General features: G+C 52.2%; 1 protein-coding gene across 2 annotated transcripts in view; it reads left to right on the plus strand.

Annotated features, from left to right (window-relative positions):
- The window catches only part of GRIK4 (glutamate ionotropic receptor kainate type subunit 4), a 170,424-nt gene that overhangs the window by 75,467 nt on the left and 72,375 nt on the right, over positions 1-22,582 (plus strand). The window lies entirely within an intron of this gene.

Consider the following 22,582-nt stretch of genomic DNA (forward strand, 5'->3'; position numbering starts at 1 on the left):
CCTTTGCTATTTATGGCATTGGCGTCTCTGCTAGTTTAGCTGTATGGCCTGCTGCCTTGCTGACCTTCTTGGGGTTTGGGGTAGGGATGGAGCCCCAGGGGCTCTCCCATTGGAGATGGCTTTTCAACATCAAATCTGTGTCCTAGCAGCAGACGAGGATGAGACGGAGCTGCCCCGCCAGCCGTGGGCACCGCTGCAGCCTGGACAGCGGTGCCTGGGGCCCGACGGGTGCTCGGCTGTTTTGGAAGGGATTTTTGGGCACCCACGGAGGGCAGGGAGCCGGCGTGCCGCTGCCTGCGAGGGCAGGCGGGGAGGCGGTGGAAGCAGCGCTGCTCTCCAGGCTCTAATCCCTTCCCTCTCCTGCTGCCAGGTGCTTGGCGGCAAATAAATATTTTGCTCACAACTCATTGGAGGTGGCACCTAACCAGATGTGCTCTCACTTGGTATGGGAGGAGATTTATTTGGTTGTCCATTTATAGCTTATTATTTTCTTCTCTCTCCCCCCCCAACTTAATAGCAGTTTACTATCCACCAGGGTATACATTTTCTTCTGATTAAGTGCCATTTAGCCGCTGGCTGCTTGCTCATTTTACTTTTATAGACACATTTACAGCGGCACAGACAGAGGCACCAGCGCCTGGGAGCGAGGGGAAGGAGAATGGAGAGGTGCAGCAGCTTGATTAGATTGGATCCTAATAAGGTTTCTGGCTAAGCTGCGTCACGTCCAGATCTCGGGGCGGAGGTGCTGAGGGTGCACAGCCCCTGGGGCAGCCCGCAGGAGCTGTGCCGGGTCCGGCTGGAGGCTTGTCGTGAAATCCGTGGCCATCGGGGGTTGTTTGAACTCCCCGTAGCTCGGAGCGAGTCTCTCCGGGGCGAGGAGCGATTTCCCAGCTTTCGGCAGCTGCTAATTAGTTGCAGATGATGAGATAATTTATAAAAATTAGGAGCGATTTTCTTCATTGTGCTAATATCGCCTGGCAATAAAACCGCTCCGTTAAAAGGGTGACTTTTCTGTAACGCAGGGATCAAGGGCTAAAAATACATCCGTGTGTAGAGCCCGGGCGAGGGAGCGCGCTTCTTAACCAGACGCCACGAGGTATTTCAGAAGTTCATCTCAACCGCGAGAACGAACTCAAATTGAAATGCAAATTTCGGCGGCGGCTTGGAGCGCTGTTTGGAGAGGGGAAAAAAAAAATAATAAATAAATAAACGTTTGATCGTGTCACCTTGGTGGCAGGGCAGCGGCGAGGCGCTCTGCAGCCTGCTGGGGGGGAAGGCAGCGCCACGGAGCAGACAGCTTGCGTTGCGGGGGGGTTTTTTGGCAGCGCATCAGTGGAAGGAAGGTCGCTTCTCTCCCCGTTATTCCCCGGGAGCGGCGGTGACTGGTGACTCACTGCCAGCGCATGGCGTCATGCAGCAGCGGTGACTGGCAGGGAGAGCGATAAGAGGGATGTTTTGTCTCCTGTGAAGTGTGCCCGGGGGGGAAAAAGGGGTACGGGAGAGCGGCAGGGAAGGGCGCAGGCACCCTGTGCTGGTTAACCAGGGCGTAGGATTCGCTCCCCGTGCCGCGCCGGGGTTTGGAGGGCTGCAACGCTGGGGTGCTGCTGCTGAACCCCCGCGCTTGTCCCCACCTTCAGGTGTTGTTGTTTGCCCTTGAGCTCGTCTAGGAGCTGAGCCCTGACACGTCCACCTGCGTTTCTGGCTGGTCCAGGGGGATCCGAGGAGCAGGGGCGGTGCTGCTGTGGTTGCTGGGAAGCCGGCGTTCATTAGGCTGAAGGATGAATTTTCTGCAAACTCCGAAGGCCTCCGGTACTCCATCAGGTTTCTAACGATTTTGTCACGGTGTTAATCCCGCAGGTGAGTGGCAGCATTTTGATATCAGCAAACAAATTACGTTTCCGCGCAGATAACCCAATATGGAGCCAAGCAGGAGAGCAGAAAACAATTCATCAGCCGGTAATGGGGCTGCAGGTTTCGGGCAGGGCCAGACTCAGCCACTGTGCATAAGGGAGCCTGTGCCCGGAGAAGCCCTGAGCAAGCCCAAGGTGTGCGGTGAGCAGGTGTCCATGCTGTACGAGTGCACACTGAGAAGCTTTTCCCACTAATTTCCCAAAATTGTGATGGCCACGATTCCCAGCTGAGGTGGATCCCCCTCGGTGCCACTGCTGTGCAGTGTTATTTATAATGGGAGGCAACACCCGTACCAAAGCGCTTACAGGAAAGGAAATCGTGAGCAGAATGGGCAAGGTGGAGAGCATCACTTGCTCCGCGTGTCTCCTGCTATGAGACCCGGGGAGTTTAAGCTGGGTATCAGCAAGAATTTCTTGGCAGAAGGAGCGGTTATGCATGGGAACAGGCTGCCCAGGGAAGCAGTGGAGTTGCCATCCCCGGGGATATTTAAGATCTGTGGATGTGGCACTTAAGGACATGGTTTAGTGGTGGACTCGTAGTGTTAGGTGATGGTTGGATTTGATGATCTTCTGGGTCTTCTCCAACCTAACTGACTGTACGATTCCACGTTGGTGTTGGTTTTGTTCAACGGTGATTGACACGTTGAGCTCAGAGGGTGTTCTGAGTACAAAAAGTTTCCATACGTTTTAAGGCTCTGGCCAAGCAGAGAGAAGAGAAAAGCACTTAAGAGTTATTAAATATATAAACAACATCGGTTTCAGAAGTTTCCTAACCTGAGAGTAGCTGAAGGCTGGGAAGCTATTAGTGCGAATTATTGGATGGACTTTTGGTTTGACGGTAACATTTGTTCTTACGGTCTAGATATGAAGCAGAGGCACAGAGAAAATGAAAGGAATTGCCTGTAGCAAGCTCTCAAATTAACACCTGCAACTCCCAACTCCCCGTCCGGTACGCCGTCCTTCAAGACTGAGAGGTGTTGAAATCCTCCCGGCCGCGAGCAGCGGGCAGCAGAACCTTGCAGCAGCACAGAACCGTGTCAGCAGATGCAGGTGCAAGGGGCCAAGCGGGTGCCAGCAGCTGGGCGCAGCACACGGAGGTGGGAACAGTTTGCTGTCTGCTGCTCGCTGGCGTCCGTGCGCGGGGCTTTTGCTGCCCCGGGCATCTGGTAGTGATTGCCTGGGAGCCTGCAGCGTGCACGCACGCGTAGGATAGAAAGCAGCACTGCCTGAGCATGAAATTGCCTTCCCAGCCAGGAGGCAGCAGGAGCGAGGGCATCCCAGGGATGCGTGGAGCAGGGAGGGATGCCAGCGGGCAGCTGGCGGTGCCCAAGCCTGGCGGAGAGCAGCGCACGCAGCCGGTGCGTGCAGGGTGGGGGGCGTCCACGTGCGAAAAGCTCTGGGATGGAGCAGCCGTGGGGCGGCAAAGGAGCAGGGGGACCAGCAGCAGCTGTGCTGCTCTCGGTAGGCAGATACCGATGTGTGTGGTGAGAGCCAGAAGTGTCCGCTTGCTCTGGGGGCAGCAGGATCCGCCAGCAGACTGCGTGCAGGGGGGCGTCTCGGGGTGCAATGCCCCTCGGCATCCCACACTTGGGGTGAAACCCTCCAAAGCTGGGCCAGCGCGTGCTGCAGCTCCGTCAGCAGCCACAGGCACTCCTCTAGGCCAGGCAGGCTATTGCAAACTGATCAGCAAAGCTTTCTGAGGAGGTCTCTGCACAAGACGAGCACTGGAAACTTCTGCTTTGAAATCATTCCCAGGTTTTGGGGAAGCAGATTTAGTTTAAACCGAAGTTTGTTTGTTTGTTTTCTCTCGTGTGAAAAAAGTCCTTCTCCCATTTCCATAGTTTCATGTTCATTTCTTCCGTTTAATGCCATCCTTAAATATCTTCTTCATCTTCATCTAAGTGATTTTCTCTCGCACTTTATGGCGGAGCTATCTTGCTCTCCCAATCTCTCTACCCTCTCATGTGTCAGTTTTAGTTGCTCCTTTTCTAGGAATAGCACGTTACGCTCCTTCAGCCTCCACGCAGATGTTGACACATAATTCTTTCCAGCATTTTATTAACCTCCTTTGGATCCCTGCTAATTTCAACATCTGTTTTTATAGTTGTGGGTGCCTTGCTTTATCTTTCTGTATGTACACGTAGTGCAATGAGAGTAACCTCGCTGAGACTCCATTAGGAGGAGTTATGTCCTGGCCTAATGTTATCTGTGATATGCCTCTGAATCTTTCCTTATTGCAAGTCCTTTTCCAATTCAGTCTCCCCTACCTCTTCTCTTCAGCCTTGTTTTTCAAGCCAGAAGTCTTCTGATGCACCCTTGATGCTGAAAGCCCAGGAGATGAGACTTGGTGATAGGCACACGCAGGAACTTTCCTAGCTGGTGCTGGGAGACGAGGACTTTTCTTTTCTCTGGAGGTTTTTTTTTTTGATGTCTTCCTCCTTGTGTCCTCCCAGATGCTGGATGCCTGATTCTTGCCAGAGACAGTGTGAAGTCTTGCCTCTTGTAGTCCAAAGGAGTGATCTGAATAATAATCATTAACCCAAAGGATGCCAGCTCTACAAGTTTGTAAATATTTGAGGCACAGAGAGGCTAGAAGCTGGCACGAGTCCTTTCCTAGCTTTCCAATTTGACAACTGAGCAGGAGTGCAGCAGACTCTTTTCATCACTCTTGCAAAAATCTTGGATAGCATCTGGCTCTGGCCTCGTTGAAGCCGTGTGGATCAGAGTGTTTAAAGGAAAAAAAAATGCGGGTGAAGGGAGGCAGCTGATGTCTGTATAGGTCCAATTTCTGAAGAAGCAATAAGTGTCAGGGCTCTGCGTCAGGCTTCTGCAAGGAGTTAGGGTCCGTCTGGTCCAGGGAGGGAGACCTGCTCTGGGTGGGCTGGGAACTTTCCGTGGCAAGAGACGAGTGGGGATGTGAGAGTGTGAGCGACCAGCATTGTCAGTCAAAATGCCAGTCATTGCCAAGCTCTCTGTGGGTTTCAGCAGCAGCTGGACGAGGCAGAGAAGGGAAGGGTGAAGCAGAGAGATAATGAGGAGGGAAGCAGGCCATCTCTCATTAGCAAATGATGCTTGCTGCTTGGAAGGAAACAACAAAACAACTCAGTCCCCTTGCCCTTCAGGTCAATAAAATGAGCACTTACTAATGCGTGAATCAGAGACTCAACAACTTTATTACATGGGTAAAATCAATTGCCATTATCTCGCTCTCTTTCTATTGATCTGTGCTGCACTATGTCAACATGTTGTGGCGGGTGGCTACGAGCAGACAGTGGCCCACTTAATATATGTCCATGTGCAGGTTTGCTGAGGCCCATTAGGAGGTGCACAGAACGGATCGGCCTCTTTCTTCATGGGTTAAAGCTTTTTTGGGTCTTCCTTCGGGCTCCCTGCAGGTAGGTTCCCCCATGGACGTGCTCTGAGCGGCTGGCCAGGAGGGGTGCCGCAGCAACGAGGCCACAAGCTAAGCAGAGCGGTCAGCTTGCGCTGTAAAAGGCCGTGCAGCCTTGCAAGGAGGGCTACCGGGGCAAATCTGTAGCTCCCGGACTGCTGCTGAGAGCCTCGGATGTAAATGGCAACGTAGCTAATAAGGCCTAATTGGCTATTAAAGGAGGAAGCAGTCCCAGAGATGCAAAGGGCCAATTAACCCCAGGAGCTGGGAGCGTGGCACTGTATCGCTGTGCAGCCGTGTGTGCAGGAGCCTCTCAGAAGCGGGCACAGCAAAGCACTGGAGGTCCTCACCAAAATCCTTTTGAAATACCTCAGGCATGCAGCAAGTTAAGTGCTCGCTTGCTTTTGTAGCTGACTGAAGGCCGGGTGAGTGGCTGCGTCTGCGGGCACACCCAGCGCAGATCTCACCGAAATCCTACGGGGATGAAAGGTGCCCTCGTAAGATGAAACACCTCAGATGGCTTTTTCTATTATTATTATATTTTTTTTTTGGATATGCTTAGCTCTGAGGAACTGAAAGCCGTACCTGGTGCAACAGATCCACGGGGAAGGCTTCTTCCTGCATGCCGGCATGCGTTAGCGGTGCGTGCTGGTGCTGGGAGGATGCCGCAGGCTGTGCGCGAGGTGGGCGCTCGCTTAAACCAGGTACGTGGTGCCTAATGGTGCACCAGCCCCGGGGAGCTCTGCCGGAGGACGGCCACGCAGCAGCAGGGAGGCTCTGCTCTGATAACCGACGGGCCTTGGGAAGCTGAGATCATCTCACGAGCGAGCCAGCCCAGAGCCTGGTGAAGGCGACAGGGGACTGGGAGCTCCATCAATCATCTGGCCTCAAAACCTCTGCTGAGGTCAGGGCCCCGGGGAGCCCGTGTTTTGACACAGGCTTGTCACTAATTTGACTAAACAAATTTCATCTAATGGCTTTGTCTTCTAATTGCTGCCAGTGTGCCTTATTAAAGGAAAATAGGCACTTAATGTTGCAAAGCAAGCTACCTTTTTTCGTCGTCTACTTTTTTCTGCTTGGAGAGAGTGCAGGCAAGGAATTGGTACATTTGACTAGGAATTGGGACCTGGCAACCTCTGCTTATTGTGAGCCGTGGGGCATCCCTTGGAGTCTCTGTGGGTCAAGAGACTTGTGCTGGCGACCTCTGGTTTGTGCACGTGCTGATGTGGAAGCGAAGCAGCCCGAGCTGAGGGCACAGACTCTCCTCCTTCCCCCAGCAGTGGACTTAGGGATGCCTGGAGAGGCTTTTGCATCAGCGTGGTTGCAAGCGCTGAGAGCTGCCAAGCTGCTCTTTGCTTCCGTGCTGGGGTTTGGGCTCCCAAGAGCCAGCACAATGCATCGGGCACGGTGGTCCAAGCACCCCATGGCCTTGGGGTCTGCCCGAGCCCCCATGGCCTTGGGGTCTGGGGAAAGAGGGAACTCAGGGGTTGCTTTCCAACTCGACTAAGACACAGAAGAGACAAAAGCTGCTTTTAGCCAAATAGCCTGAAGTGCTTTGCTGAAATAATTTCTGTTATCTTTTATCTGCCTCAAAGGAACACTTAAAAAATTATCGTGCCCATAGAGGGTAACCTGATGAGCCTAATTTGGTGCTATGAAAACACAGCCACTCGCTGCTTCCCGCTCCGTGTTCTGGCTAATTAGAAACACCTCCCCTGCTAGCTTTTGCCCGCTGTGGAGCGTTGTGTGTGTTCAAACACCCCGTCAAGAGCAAGAGGTGTCTGCAAGTGTGCGTCTTGGCTTATACGTTCGTGGAGGTAGGAGTTGTCGTTGCTAATAGCCAGCCCTACAGAAAATAGGATGTGGCATCTCCAGTTGTAAGGGGGAGCGTGCCTCTCGCTGCTTCCCCAGCCCCAGGCAGCGGGGTGCGGGGGGAACGTTGCTGTTTGCTTGTCTCTTTTGCCTCGAGCTTTTGTTTATTTTAGTAACCTGTTTGCAGGCAACTTTGGAGGGGTTTGGGGGAGAAGGAAAGAGTATTTCTAGGGCTGGGGAGTCGCTTTCTGTTCGTTGTTGGAGATCGTGGTGGCTGAGGAGGATACAAGAGGGATGGTACTGCAGGGCTTGGCCTGAACGAACACAACTGGGGGTCGCTGCCACTTCCCGACGATGCCCAGAGGGTGCAAGGGGATGGCAGCCCATCCCCGGGGCCCTCAGAGCACCGAGCAACGTTTAGACCCCCACCGAACAGATGGTTTCCTGTGGCCACTTGCAGGTGCCCCCAATACACGTCGTGTCAGCACCTTTAGTACAAACGTCAGCAGCGGGGGAAAGGGAGGGGAGCTCAAAGGAATCCGGCTGAGGTTTTCACCGAGGCAACGAATAAACTGGCGGCTCTTGCTGGTCTCTTCTCCAAATCGTTGGTACCTGGAGCAGGGCCAGCTTCTTCTTTCTCTGGGAGACACCTACTGCTTCTTTATGGAAATCTCTGGTGGGACCTGGGGAGCAACGCTGCCTTGTGCTTGCAGCGAGTGGTGGCATGTTGCAGAGGTTAATTGCATTTGGCCGGGGTGCCGCTGCAAAGCAGCATTTAGGGATGAAAAATTACTGCAAAATTGAATCCCTGGTGTTGCAGTAACCTCTGCCCCAGGTGTGCAACGCTCCCGCCCCTTCTCTCTCTGCAGGGGGAAGCTGGCACATCACGTAGGTGCCTGGGTAGCAGTTTACAGCAATATTCTCCTCCGTGTTCGCACCCAAGCTCTCCCACGGGTGAGCATTCGCACGCCGATGAGCCTCAGAACGTTACCGGTTGTGCCTACCATGGCCGAGCGCATGCTGCAGGTTTTTGCTTAAACAAAACGCGACGTGTTGAGAAGCTGCATGCGTTTCTTAAAGAAAACGAGATGTTAGCAGGAAGTCCAAAACCAAACAGAAGGCTCTATTGACCATCGGGTGCTGTTGCTGAAAGGCTGCTGCAGGTGGCTGCCTGAGTGGAGCGCAACACGTAGGGTTGGTCTCCGTGCGTTGGTTTTTTTTCAGACAGTTAAGAAACCAATAAAGTTAAATTGGTCGAACTGTCTAATGTGATTACAGCGAGATGGGGATAAATGCGGTTTCATTAGATCTTGTTTTGAAGTAGGAGACTGTCATTTTGTGATGGAAAGCCGAGATGACAGGGAGTATTGGTATTTGAAGTGCCTTTTTTAAGAATGACCTGCTCTGCCTTTTTGACATCAAACATATGTATGCAGAAAGAGAGCACTAGTTTATTTTTTTTTCTGGTGCAGCAGAAAATGGAAAGTTCCATTTTTAGTCTTAAGTTTTCTATCAAAGCATTTCATGAGGGAGGGGAGAAAACCTTGGATAAAAATGCCTCAGTGTGTTTTCAGCGGGGCCTCCGCACGAACCCTGGACCGAAACGAGACCAGAGCTGGCGTGCTGGCGTGGTGGTGGAAGCTGCTGAGCTGGTGGTAGGACAAGATGCTCTTAGATTTCATCTCCCTCTCCTTGAGGTTTCTCTTTTGGGGAGGTGGGGGCTGCGTCTCGGGATAACTCCAATCCTTGACCCACCTGGAGTCTGAGCTGTAAGACTTCTGTTGTGCGAGCAGTCTCCTTACCCTTGGCACCTGATAGAGACCCCGAAGTTGCCCCGTTGGTGCCTTGCCTCGTGGTGGGAGAGGGCTCAGAGGTGATGCTCGGCGCCAGGCTGGTTTCTTTGCCCCCTGCCTCAAATCTCGCTGTTGGTTATGAACTGGTTCCAAGGGACAGCCCCGGGACTGCAATTAGGAGACCTCTAGCCTTAAAAACCCCTTTGTACGCTGATTTTTTCGCAAGTAGCTACAAAGCAGATTGGTGTTTATGCCCCCTGTTGTCTCTGTGAGACCAGCTCTGGCTGGAGCCACGTGCAGATTGATCTTTGCTGGTGGCTGGGGAGGGAGAGAGATGCAACGCCTGCTGCCCCCTGAGCAGGAGGGGAAATCTGGGAGGCCGTGGGTAGAAAAGCACCGAGGAGGGCAGGACAGAAAAGGGATGGCCTGGATCCTGTTATAGAAAACATGATATGCCATTAAATGACTAATGCTGATGGAAAATGTAGCAAATGACTAATGTTGCAGGCAGAGTAATTGTTTGGAGGACTGGCATTTCTAGTATGGAAAGATTTAGAGTGAGCTTTCAGTAAATAAAGGAGAAATTGGTACTGAAGTTCAGGGCCAAGACTTGGCAGCTGAGATTGGAAAAGGGGGAGCTTGCTTTATACGTTTTAAGGAGAGGAAATAATTCTTCAGGCTGTGTTTTACTTAATTGAATACCATCAAGAAGGGCTGGACCAAAAATCTCTGCTCAATAGAACAAAGAGCACAGGCGTCACCTCACCTAGGCTGCTCGTGGCAAAAAGCCCTGGCCATTAACCCGTGCCCTGCAGCGCTAACGGGCACCTTCTGCGTCCCTACAGGTGTGATCCCGGGTAAATACAACCTCGCTCTCCCTTTCTGAGCTGTTACCAGCATTAATTAATTTGGTCCGTGGGCAATCTCTGGTGTAAGTGCTGGAGCAAGACTGCTCGTGCAAGGATTTCTGGAGCTCGCCGTGTGCGTGGTGGAGCAGGCGCGGCCCTTCTGAGCCGTGGATGTTTTCGGGAGAGCTGGGATTAGTTCGTTTCCTTCACTCGGGCTGGGGAGCTGTGGCAAATGGGAAACCCTTTGTGATGCACTGGCTTTGTTTTAGTCCGTAATTGGGATTTGAGGCTGTGTAGGAGAGCGTGTTTGTGTAAACTAATGATCCCATCTTGTTCCCTTCATCCATCGTGATCTTTCTTCTTCACCATTACTTTCCACTGGGCTAAATCAAAGTGCAAAGCTCTGGTTATCCAAGTTAATGACCTCCAGATGCTTAAGACTGGCACAAATTGGGTACCATCAAATATCAGCTTTTGACCCTTGTTCCCCGAGGCTTTTACCCAGAGCGTGGCCCAGGACACCCGTGGGTGGGTGCAGGGAAGGGGTTCGTTAACAGGGGCGCACCAAAGGCACACCGTGCTCTGGTAAGCTGCTGTTTGGGGCTTTTGTGAGGTCTGTGGAGCTTTTGTGGCTTCCAGACGGACAGGGTCAGCTTTTTCTTCCTCATTTCTCCCCTGACTGCTGTGGTCAGAGCAGCTGAATACTGAGGACAGTGCTCTGGACCTGGAGCCTCGGGTTCAGCTCCCTGCTGCCCCCGGCTTCGGTCAGGATGGGGCTGTCTGCAGAGCCCAGACTGACACCGAGACCTCAGGGGGTGCCCAGTTTTACAGCAGCTGCTGGGATGAGAGGGGAAAGAGCTGATGCTTTCCCATCCCAGACACAGTCTGGGCGGTGGTGGTGCTGGCAGGGTGCCCGTGCCCCTCTGCCTCTGGCAGCCCCCAGAGTCGTGGGAGCCCGCGAGCGCCGCGCCGAGCTGCTGCCGCTCTGATTAATGCTGCAGCAGGGCTTGTTATGCGGGAGAGGAGCCTTTACTCCAGAGACATTAAATATTAATGGCAGCAATAGAGACACAGATAAACAAGAGCAAGTTATAAACTGTTCGTTTTGAGGGCAGCGGTGTTAACTCTGGCAAACTGGTGTTACAGACAGCTCGGGAACACGGGCCAAAGACTGGTGCTGCTGTTAAATCCGTGGATTTCCACCTTTCCTTAGAGTTCCTGAGTGTTTACCCAGCTGTGCCCTGCAGCGACACCTTGCCACCCACCATCAGGTCCGTGGTGCAGAGGGACAAGGTCTTCGGCCTGACACCAGTGCTCTTGTTTGGTCTGAGCCTCTCCAGCAGCTGACATCTGTGCCGTGTTTTCTCATTCTGCTTCAGCGCCTCTGGTCTGCCTGGGAGTTCGTTCTACAAGTCGCTGGATGGGCTTGGCAGGTAGCTGAAGGCTTGCCTTCAGGAGTCAGCCTCTGGCCTTGGGTCTCGTCAGGTGGCGGCTTTCACGTGTCCAAAACTTACCGCTTAGTGGGGGAAGCTTCTGAGGCTGGTGCAATAACATCGGCCGTGTGGGTGGGACGTACCTCCAGGAGCTGGGCGTGGAAGAAAAATGCCGAATATTTCCAGTGCAAACTGTACCGGCAACGAGCACGCGTTTACTGTTCAGATTAACCGGCTCTCAGATGAGAAATGAATGTAAACCCGTATTTAGTAATGCAAAGTGCTGCTGACTGAACTCAAACTGCAGTCATTTATAACGGCACGTCAGCATTTCCACTGTGACTAGCGATGGATCCTTCTTCCCAAGGGGTGGGATAGGAAAGGCCGCCCCTTGTGATGTCTCACACCAGGAACAGCTGCATTTCGGTCTCTTGTCTGGTTTTAGGTTGCGCTTTTTGGCTGCAACCCATTGCTTAGGGTTGGATAGGGAGGTGAGAGGGGCGTGAGCCTTCGGGCCAGCCTGCGAAGTGCTCGAGGTGCCTCCTTGAACAAGCAGCCTAAAAACCGCTCCTTGCTGAAGAACTCGGGCTGGAAGGAGCCGGGAGGTTCCTGTTCCTCCTGCAGGGTGAGATGATGAAGCTCTAATTGCGGGCAGCCACCAGGCCACAGCCGCGAACATCTCGCTAGGTGACCGGGGGAACTCCAGCGAAGCAGAACCGTGGAACTGGCCGGCTGCTGGCACGCAGAGCAAAAGTCATCATAATTAATGTAAGAGAAAACAAAACCCCAACCAATGGCTGCAGAGGGAAAAGAGCAATAAAGCAAGCTCTGCCCTGCCATCCGCAGGCTGACCAGTGGGGTTTAAAATCCCCTCTCAATAATGCATTCAGCAGCAAGGCAAACCAGGCTGGGAATCCAAAGGTTTAATATTAGGAAAAAAAAAAATCAGGCAAATAAAACTTTGTTTAAAAATTTGCTCCATCTGTGAGAAAATTATATGCAGTTTCTTTTTTTAATGCCTGTGGGACAAATGCCTAATTTAATCTTTGAATTTTTGCATGGCCGTACTCGGTACATTATGGTGGTATTTGTGCAGACCTTTTCAAGCATTCATAGATGGTGGAGAGAAGAGGTTTTTTTGGTTCAGGATCTAACCGGTCCTTGTATATACACTACTTATTTCTCTCAACTGGATGTCAGCACGTGCCAAAGCCTTGGCAAAGTTTCTACACCGTTCTTGAGAATAATTTAATGGTAGTAGTTACCTGCTGGGGCAGCCCGTACAGCATGTAACTATAAGCACGTTGCTAATCAAACCACGCTTAAAAGTAACCTGCAGAACTCTGTTGTAATAGATTATCTGTCTTCAAAGCATATATCTGTCTTTTATTGACTTTAGTGTTTACAGAGAACATGAAGGATACATTCTAGCTCTTTTTACACATGCTTAATAATCCATATTGATGAATCCTGCCCTAGGTGTCCAACATTTTTATAAAAGCTTCAGTAATTAGCTCAGTAAAGCGACACTTCATCTTCTGTTTGATGGAGCTGGTAGCTGCTATGAAACAGAGCCAGTGTGCACGCTCGGTCCTTGCTGAGGACGGCTTTGGGCGTCGGAGCGAGCTGTCAGAGCTCGGTGCTCTCCGTCCTTTGATGTTCTCAGCCCAGGACTCGGCTCCTTGCCGTGAGGTCTGTCCGTGCGCTGTCAGATGTTGGGTTTCCTGCACGTGCCATGCGATGGAGACCCAGGTCTGGATCGCTGCCGTCCGTCCGTGTGTCCTGCCCGAGCTGTCCTGCCCGAGCTCTCGACCCCGGTGGCTCCCCGCACGTCCCTGCGCGCGCCGCTGCAGCTCGCGGAGCCCGGCTTCGCCGCCGACGGAGAGAAGGGTGTTTTAGGGAATTGGATGGCGTACTTAGAAATCAGCCCTCGTCACTTATATTTATGTTATTAATTCACTCCCCTGCAATAATTGGCTATTGTACAAGGCCCCCGTCATCCTCGCTGGTTAGAGCACTTTAACGCAGTTTGTCTCGGCGTGATTTATGGCCGTGGTGCTCTAAGGGTAATTGAGGCTGCTGCTGCAGCAGCTTCTTGAGGAAACTCTGAAGGATATTTCGGAGGGTCAGGGGGAACGAAGGGTACACGCAGGCTGCAGTTAGACATCTGACTCATTCTCCCTTGCTACCTGCGAAGCCGGCAGAAACATCTGGAGGTCGCTTGTGCAGAAACACCTGCCTCAGCCCCAGAGAGACACACAACCACCTCCTCCTGCACAATATAAAGCTTACTGTCTCTTCTCAAATGAGACAGCTTAAAAGGGTGAGAAAAATATGGAGCGAAGTGTTTGGCTAATGTTTGCTTTCAATGCACCAAGACCTGTTATCATTATTCCTTCCAGGATGGCTTCTGGTGGCATGGCTGGGAGATGGATGGAGCTATTGCAAACACTGCGATGGGAGCTGAGCAGCGTGCAGGCAGGGGAAGAGGGCTGTGAATCTCCTGGAAGTGTGTTTCAGCCAAGATCCTACATAGGCAACAGATGCTGTGCTGGTTTAACTGTTGATTTTTATAAATCCATTTCACCCTTGCTTGGATCCGTTGGTAAATCGCTGTTCTTTACGGCCGCAGCGGTCGCACACGGCTAGCCCCACTTACTGCTAGGGGCTGCGCACATCCAGGCGGGGAGGGAGACAGAAGACCTTAACACCGAGCTGTGAGCACCAAAATAAACCAGCCCCTTAAAATCGGGCGGCGTAGATCATTCCCTCTAGCTCGTGGCTTGTGTGTTCGTTTCCACTCCAGCCACCCCAGGCGAGGTGCGCGCACAGCCCACAGAGCTGGAGAAGTCACTGACATTTCCAGGCTCTCTGGTGTCACCTCTCTGTGTACCCAGCGTTAGCTGGCTGAAGTTATTTGTGCCTGAGTTTACCTGGGAGCTTATTCTGCCCGACCTTTCCTTTTGGAGCTCAGCTGGCGATGCCCACCCGAGCAGGGGGACCCGCGACCTGAGGAGCTGCAGAGGCTCTGCTCCAGCTCAGGGTTCCTGTTCCAGGGGGACCCGGAGGGCTTAAAGGAAGAAAAAGGAGCCCAGAGTGCAAATTCATAAGCTGAGGACATCGGTGAAAAAATTAGAGCCAAGCGAGCAGAAACTCTGGGCATTTTGTGATCAATCTGCATGTAATGGAGGCAGAAGAACGAGGAGAAAGCTGAGCTGGAAAACCTCCCTTCTCCCCCTCCTCCCCTGTCAGGGATCAAACCCAGGACCACTCCATCAGCCCATAAAGCAGGCTTTTTAAAAGTCGTTGTGTGGATGTCATACACCCGCAGTAAACACAAGAACGTTAACGATAGCCGTGCCCGGAGTCTGAGTTATCGTAATACCATTTGTCTCGGTTATTGCAAAATATAACCTGGTGCAGAGCTTTGCTGAAGGGATCGTAAAGTTGGTGTGAAAAGGCTGGAAACAAAACAGAAAAGAGTTTTATAAAAAAAATAACTAAATCAGCCCTGGCTGAGGAGGAGGGCATGCCGGAGGGACACTGCAGTTGTCAGGTCTGCGCCAATCCTGCCAATTTGCTCCTTCTCCGTGCCGCTGAAACAACCTGCCTCGGCCCCGGGAGGGCACGGTGCCCTCTGCCTGCCCAGGCTGAGCCGGATCCCTGCGGGCTTTGAGCCGTTTGAGAGCAGAAAGGCTCAGCGCTCAAATTTTTGAGCCATTTGTGATGAGAAGTGCTCAGGCAGACGATGCACGAGCAGCATCTTGCTTGCAAAGCGTGGGGGAAAGGGCTGGCGCTGCCCTTGCTGTGGCTGGGACGCGTCCTCTTGCTCATCCTGCACCATGTGGATGCGTCCCAAAAGCAAGTCACCGTCACCCTGGGCCACCAGTTAGTGCTTGCACGGAGCTGAGAGGGGACGTGGAACAGAGCTGGGGATGGGCAAGGAGTGGTTGGAGCAGCACAAGCCCTTGTGCCCTACCTCTAGTACCGACCGATGGACCTGGCCCATGTCTTCCACGCGCCCCGTGAGCTGCCCGTGAGCCTCTGTAATTATTTATTTATTATGTTATTTTTTATATTCATTTTTACCCAACTCCGAGGCAAATGTTGAACTCTTGACTCCCACGCTTTAGGGCGGACCCGTCGGTGACAGGGCTGTTTTAAAGAGGAAATAATTTCCTTGCTGGGAGCGTTCCCTCTGAAGTTGGTGAGCAGAAAGTTCCTGCACAGGAATAGCCCCCAAATGAAATCTGTCTCATGGAGAACCAGGAGGTCTCCTCTCATCCCCCCAAATTTATTTATAGTTAATAAGACTGCTTGTTCTCTGGATCTATTCCAGGCTGAAACCAGGCTATAGATTTTGCAGTACTTTGGAACGGGAAGGCCCAAATTAAATCAAAAGTATTTATTTCAAGTATCTGTCTAGGCAGATTATCTGGTAGCAAAGACGAAAGAGGAGATGTCAGGTATTTTTTCTTTTGTCCTTAAAAAAAAGTAGTAAGAGATTTTAGGTGATGCTGCTCATGTGCTAGCCTCAGACAGCTTTTTGTGTGATATATCGTGTGTATATTACTTTTTATTCAGCCTGACGTGTATAAGCCGTGTATTCAACCTTAGTTTTGTGAGTCTTAGTTTTCTTTTTCCCTGCACTAGGTCTTCTCTCCGACACAGCAGAGGGTAAGGCACTGGCTGGTGGTGCTGGCCTCTTGCGGAAAGCCTTTCCTTCCCCATCCTTCCAACCTCGTGCTGGGCTTTCCTCCGGCATCTCGTCCTCTGCGAGGTGGCTCAGCTCACAGGGCTCCTCGGGAAAACCCTGGGCTTGAATTCCCCACCCCGCTCACACCGCCTCCGCTTTCAGGATTCGTTTTCATTGGAAGCCCCGATGGCTTCTGACAGCGAGAAACAGATTTCGGTGACATGGAGAGCAGCCGTGAGGGTAAGGGCAGCGTTATTAATTAATTAACAGGGGCAGCTGGGCTGGTTGTCCCACCGCAGTCGTGGCGTGTAGGTGAGCCTGAGAGCATTTCCCTGGGGACGTCCTGCGGGAAGGGGCAGCACCGTGCCTGGCTGGGAGGGACGCACAGGTGGGGATCTGGCCCCGTGCCGTCCGTAACCTGTAAGGAAAAGCGTTTTCCTTTTGCCACTGTTGGGCTAATTGTGTTTGTCAATTGTAGACTCGCTCCAGGAATCAGTAAACAAAGGGGCTTTGTTTGCCTGCACTCCACGAGCTGCATTCCTACAAAGCCTTCCCTTGTCCCTGCAGCAAATAGAGGTAATAACTAATCCATATTTCTGCTCGCCATGCCTTCTGTTATCGGCATGTCTTCAGCAAGATAAAACAGGGAGCAAGAAACCTAGCAGGTCTCTTTTTCCTTCTGCCTGGGTGTGTGCTTGTGTTTTCGTGTTTTTAATTAACCTTATCAACTCGGCACTGCGAGCACCGCTTCGCCAGGTCCGATGGCAGCTCGTGCAGGAGGCCGAGCCCCACCGGCTGTGCCTGGTGCCGATCTGGGGGGAGAAATTTTCCATCTGTCACCACCGGTCTCAGCACAGGCACAGTAGTTGTAACCTTAGAGGTGTCAGGGACCACTTTGCTGTCCCTGCTGCCCCTCATCTCCCCCTCCCTGGGCTGTGACAGCGATTTCTTTTGTTTCTGCCATCGGCAGAGGTCTGTCTCGCAGACGCTCTCACCTGTCCCCGTGGGGAGTTAAAGCTGCAAGGAGGCTTTGCAGGGCGTGTGATTCTTTTTTTTTCTTTCTTTCTTTTTTTTTTTGTGTGCTTTAAGCAAGCAATATATATTCAAGACTAAAATTAAAGATACGCAGGAAATGAAATTGCTAGCATTGCTTCTGCTTGGCAGGGAAACCGTTTCCGTCCTGGCTAATGGAGGAAGAGTGCTGGTTGCTGGTCTCGGCTCCAGCAGCTCCGAGATGGGAGCAGAGCAGCAGCAGCAGGAGCAGGAGCAGCAGCCTCAGGCACAGGAGAGGAGGAGGAAGGACGGCTGACCGAGGCCAGGGATGCTTTTGGAGGTGCTTGTACATTGGCTGCATCCAGGCTCCGCTCCGTCCCCTGGGTTTCCCTGTCAGCCGGCTCAGCTGGACGCGTGCCCAGCCCTGGATGGGGATCGTCACCAGGAAAAGTACTGGGAAAAGAGACAGAGCGCCGTGGCTCTGGGAGATCTGTGCCAGAGCCGTGCACGTCTCTGGCGTCGTCTCCCCGGGCACGCAGAATTAAGAACATCAGGTTAAATAAGCTTTTTTGGAAAGGAAAAACCAAAGAGTAAACGAGCTCAGAAACTTAAAGGCAGGGATTCAACTTTCTCTTGCTGTTGGTTAATTTAATGTGAAATGCGAAGAGCAGGGGTGGGAGAAGTTGTGGCGTGGTTTCAGGATTGGCTCTAAACAAAGCCCGGTGCTGTAGCCCGAGGGCTACACGGGGCCGAGCGAGCTCGGTGAGGTCTCTGTAAGAGCAGAAACCCGGCGGCTTTCTGGCCAGCTGCTGAAAGCACCTCGGGCTGCGGATGCTGGATGAGGAAGGGAAAGCAAGGAAGGACCCAAAACACCTGCTGGCTGCAGCCGGGGGGCTGTTTCGGAGCCATCGTCCCTGGGTGCCCGCAGACATCCTGACCCCCTGGGGTTCGGTACAACCTGGGCAGTCCTGGGGGCGTCGCTTTGTTGGTGCGAACCAGCAGACGGTGCTGGGAAGTGTACAGGAGCTTTGTGTTGTTTATTCTTGAAAACTCTGTTAATGCAACCGTTCTAAAAAAGGTAAAGAAACAGGGCTGGAGGTGAGGAGAGGCACGCATATAATTTCCAGTTGTTGCTTTCGCAGCTTTCTCAATTTGAACGTTTCCCCTCTGATGTCTGAAATGTGAGTCTGAATCCCGGCTTTCTCCACTCCTTCCCTGCTGACCTCGTCAGAAACGCTAAATGCAAGCAAAGAAAAAAAAAAAAAAAAAGAACAATAAATTGCTTCATGTAACTCCAGACAGGAAAGCCCTGCACTTTCCCTCCCGGGCAGCCCTTCCATCTGTTACCTCACTGTGCTGGCTCCAGGTTACCTCAGTCAGAAAACTTAATTGAAGCAGAGTCATGTCAGGAGAGAATGATGCTTCCATTTTCCCAGGCTCGCTTCTGTAACCTGTTTTGCTCTTAGCAGAATTACGCCGGGCTTCTCATCGTGTCAGACTTTTCCCATCTTCTTTCCAATAATGAGCTCCTTTATAATATGTTTTATTCTCGCACGGGCGAAAGTGTTTGGTGTTGTTGCTTCCTTTGTTTTAATAGCTGCCTTGCAGTAAGCGAGGAACCGTGTGTGTTTAATACGTAGGTGCATAACGAGTGCTGCTGCTGACAGGTTGGACTTGACTGAGTGTGTGAGAACAGAAGGATTATCCTCCTGCTCGTTCAGACAGGGAGATGACATAAGGAAACTAATAGGAGGTTTTTAAAGGTAGTTAGAGGCTTCGCTGGCTCTGAGCATCCCCTTCCTGTCGTTACGATGCAAGGTAGGGAGCTGATGTGCTTTCAAAAGTTATGGCTGAGCCCATCCTGTGCACGTTCTGCTCGCTTTATGGCTGGGGCCGGACCTCAGTCATTTTTTTTAAGCACCTTTGTAGCGCAGGAAGCACAGCTAGCTAATTTGGCTGCCCTAGGGGCACTGGTTTGCTCGCTGCCTTTTCAGGTGCTGCATCGCCTTGCATAGCTAGGGAAGAGCGATGCAGACACGGAGCACAGAGCTCGGTGTCTGTTTCCTGCCTCTTGCCTTTAAAAACCACTGCCCCAGACAGCATTTTGTGCAGGCGGGTTTCCTTCCCTGCACCCCTCCAAAGGAGAGAGCACATGAGGAACAGATCGGAGGCGGTGGTGACGTGAGGATGAAACCCACCTAGCTCCTCTGTGCTTGCAGGCTCATGCTGAAGGGCAGAAAATTGGAGGGTTTGGGGCTCTGGCTTTGGCCAGGGCTCCCTCCATGCCTCATCACGCCCCGAGAGCCCCGTGGCACCCTCTGCAGCTGGAGCGCAGCGAGGGCTCGGTGCCCTTCGCACCACGCAGCCTGGTCCAGCCCCTCCCTGGGGCACCCTTCTGTGCCGAGAGGCTTCTTCCACTGCTTTCCCGTGAAAAAAGTCCTTGCACGTCCCTCTCCTCCCTTTTCGGAGTCAATATTAGGAAGTGGCAGTGAACGGGGGAGCTGTGTTTATCCCGCCGATGCCAGGCAGACGACGAGCCTCGTCTCGCCCAGATGGCACAGGCTCGCCTCCAAACAGACAAACGGGGCCGGCGCCTTTGAAACGGGCCCAAACGCGCGCAGTTACGGTGATGGGATGGCAATTACAGCGCCTCCAGTGACCATCTGGACACACAGGCTGATTTTCTACTTGGATAGTAAAGCCTCTCCTATGTCTCCAATATTAGCCGTGTATGGGGATGCTAATTGATTTAATTGAAGCTCTGAATGTCGAGCCGTGGGGTCTTGCCAACCTTTTTAGGCTAGGTACGTGGCGGTTTTTAATATCTGGGGTGAGAAAGATGGGGTGGACACACTTGATCTCCAGCTGGGTGCAGAAGGAAGGGATGTTTGGGGTCCTTGGGTCTGGGACATTCGAGGTCCTGCTATAGGGGAGAGGGGAGATGGGGCTGCTGCCTCCGAGCTCCTGCAAGCAAAGGGATGGGATTTTGCTGCTCCTGGTAGCACTGGAGTCCCGTTAGCCTGTTGGTTGGTTGGTTTTAAACTAAAGTCATCATGCCATGTTTTATTCATATTTACACACACACATATGTATTAGATTTTGGTTATATACAAAACAAAGTTATGGCCAGGTGATTTACGTCTGCTGTACTGCTGTAGCATCTCGTAGCTCTCATCAGGAGCCACGTACCAGCCCCTGCACAAATCCTGACTCACAAAACGGAACAGGCATTTAGGAGATGTAACGAGAGCTCTATGTGAAAAAAACTATTTACTGGGCTTGTTTCCATGAGAAATTTCGATGTCTTTCGTGGTCTGAAACAAACCAGTTTGGGCCTAAAAGACATTGTCGGGGGTTTTCATGCCAACAAAAGATTACTTGGGTCTGTCTCTTTGTTTTTATTCTTTATGTGACCTTCTTCTAGTAAAAAATAGATGAATAAAACAAAGAGGAAACAACCTTGTGGCAAAGCTATCCATCTAAAGAAATAGCAAAAAAAGAGACCTGATGCATAAGTGACATAGTCGGGCCCAGTTGTACTGGAAACTGTTCCCAGAGGAGCGCGGGTTATTGCTTAGCACCGGTGATGTTAACGCGCTGGTCGTTAACATGCTTCATGGGGTTAAGGATGTGCAGTGGTGTAAGACGTGATGAGCGTTCCCCAGGGTGAGTGGGGTCTTTAGCACTTCACCTCTTCCCCTGTCACTTTCTGCCACTCGTCTTGAGGGAAATGTTTGGGTTTTTTTTTGTTTTCCCTGTGTTTTCTCCTGTTTAAAGTAGGAGAGCTGTAGTGGCATATGGCCTCTATTTCCTGTCCATTTTGCTCTATCCAGGCTCCTCATTAACTGCTTAATCGGCAACACAAGAAACCAGGCCAGGTATTTTTTTGGGAGAGGCGTGCTGAGTTTGGAGGGAGCAAGGCAGCTCAGAGGAGGCACCTGCAAACAGCGAAACTTGGCCTGAAATCTTAGAAGTGCCAGGTAGGAACTGGAAGATGGGGCACGTCTTGCTGGTGAGGTTTGGTGTGAGCAGGTCCACGAGGGTTGTAAGTAGGCACTGCAGCATCAGCTGTCCTTGGGAAGAGAAGGGGGGTACAGCAGGGGTTTGTAGGCAGCAGCTGATCAGAACCAGGACGACTGCTTAAATGGAAAATAACGACCATCCACGGTGCTTCACAGGAGCTGAGCATCAGCCCTCTGCACAACTTACTCCCATTAAGCCCTATCCGAAGGGTTACAGCAGCACACAGATGCCTTGTTGACCTCTCCACGTGGGGGTTAATCCAGATTGAAGCTACCAAGCACTGCGGGACGCCCCGCTGCTCCCACACCTCATAACCCTGCAGGCTGCTGAAAAGACCAGTAGGTACCTAATCGATATATCTCAGGCATCACGGGCTTGTAGGGTCAGAAAGCAGTCAGACGTTCCCCGGCATGCAAAATGTCCTCCGTCACCACGGAAGGATGCTGCAAGGCTCCCTGGGGAAGGTGGTTTGGAGAGGGCTGGCAACCTGCTGGGTTGGCAACCTGCCCCTGCTGGGGCTTGCTCGTGTTTCTCCAGGGGGGAGGCTCCTGCCAACTGCCTCGTGCAGGAGGCTTCAGAAATCATCTTCCCTGGTGCTGGTGCACGTGTTAATTGGACTTGACAGATGCTAATGAAGACGAGGCTGTGGCTGAGAAAGGGTAGAAGGAATGTCATAACTCTTAGGAGGAAGAGAAAACAAATGTCCAAACGTCCAGAAGTTACTGAAGGCAACTCAAGACATTAAGCTTTGCTATTTCTGGTGCCAGGGTTGATGGCTGCAGGGGAAAATTCCCATCTCGAAGGTGGGTAGCCTATAAAGGTTGTTTTCTTTTGAGGTTGGCATCACGGCTTGGTCTTGCTGTTAACCCAATTATAACATTTTTTTTTGGTGAGGGATCCTGCACTGTAGTGTTGCAGCTGGGGAGCCCACACGGCGTAAGGGGGCACGGAGTCGCCAAATACTCCTTGCAAATGGTGATGGGGAAGTAGAGATGGCTTTGTGAGTGCCGCGTCTTCACATACAGAGCTTGCAAGCAGGACGTAGCATGGTCTCCTGGATTTGTGCCCATGCACCTCCTGGTCAGTGCGTAATTAGCCAGTGGCTGCTGCACGTGGGACACAGCGCTGTGCCCCAGGGCAGGGCTGCTCCAGGGATGCAGGTCTTGGGATGGGGAAGATGCACGTTCAGTTCCCTTTCCCAGATGACAGGCAGGTCCCTTACACCCTTGGGGCTTTAAAATTGCATGAGCCCAATTTTAATGAACCCCCTGCAGAAATTAGGTCTTTGACATAGGGATTTCACCCCCTTGGGGCAGGATTGCTGTGTAAATGCCACTGCCGAATGGGGCTGCAGCCGTTTTCTGCCTCTGCTCCCCCCGAAATGGGGCTGACAGCGCTTCTCCCCTCCCCGCTGGGAAGCGGTGCAGGGCTTCGTGCCTCGAGTGCTGTGGGCAGGGCGGAGGCTGTTTCACAGCGCCCTGTGCAAGCGGCTGGTAGGTGCGCGCTCAGTTGACCTGTGACTGTGTAATGAAATGAACAGCCTTGTTTATCGGCATCGAATCAGCTGAAAGTGGCATCTGGCAATTGCATTTGTAGCATGCTCAAAAGAGGATGCTGCGTGCCAGAGGCAGCGTTTCCCGGCGCTAAGAGCCTGCACAAGGACCCAGCGCCGCGGAGGTGACT

This window comes from Anser cygnoides, chromosome 21, assembly GCF_040182565.1.
Source record: "Anser cygnoides isolate HZ-2024a breed goose chromosome 21, Taihu_goose_T2T_genome, whole genome shotgun sequence".
In the NCBI taxonomy this organism is placed as follows: Eukaryota; Metazoa; Chordata; class Aves; order Anseriformes; family Anatidae; genus Anser; species Anser cygnoides.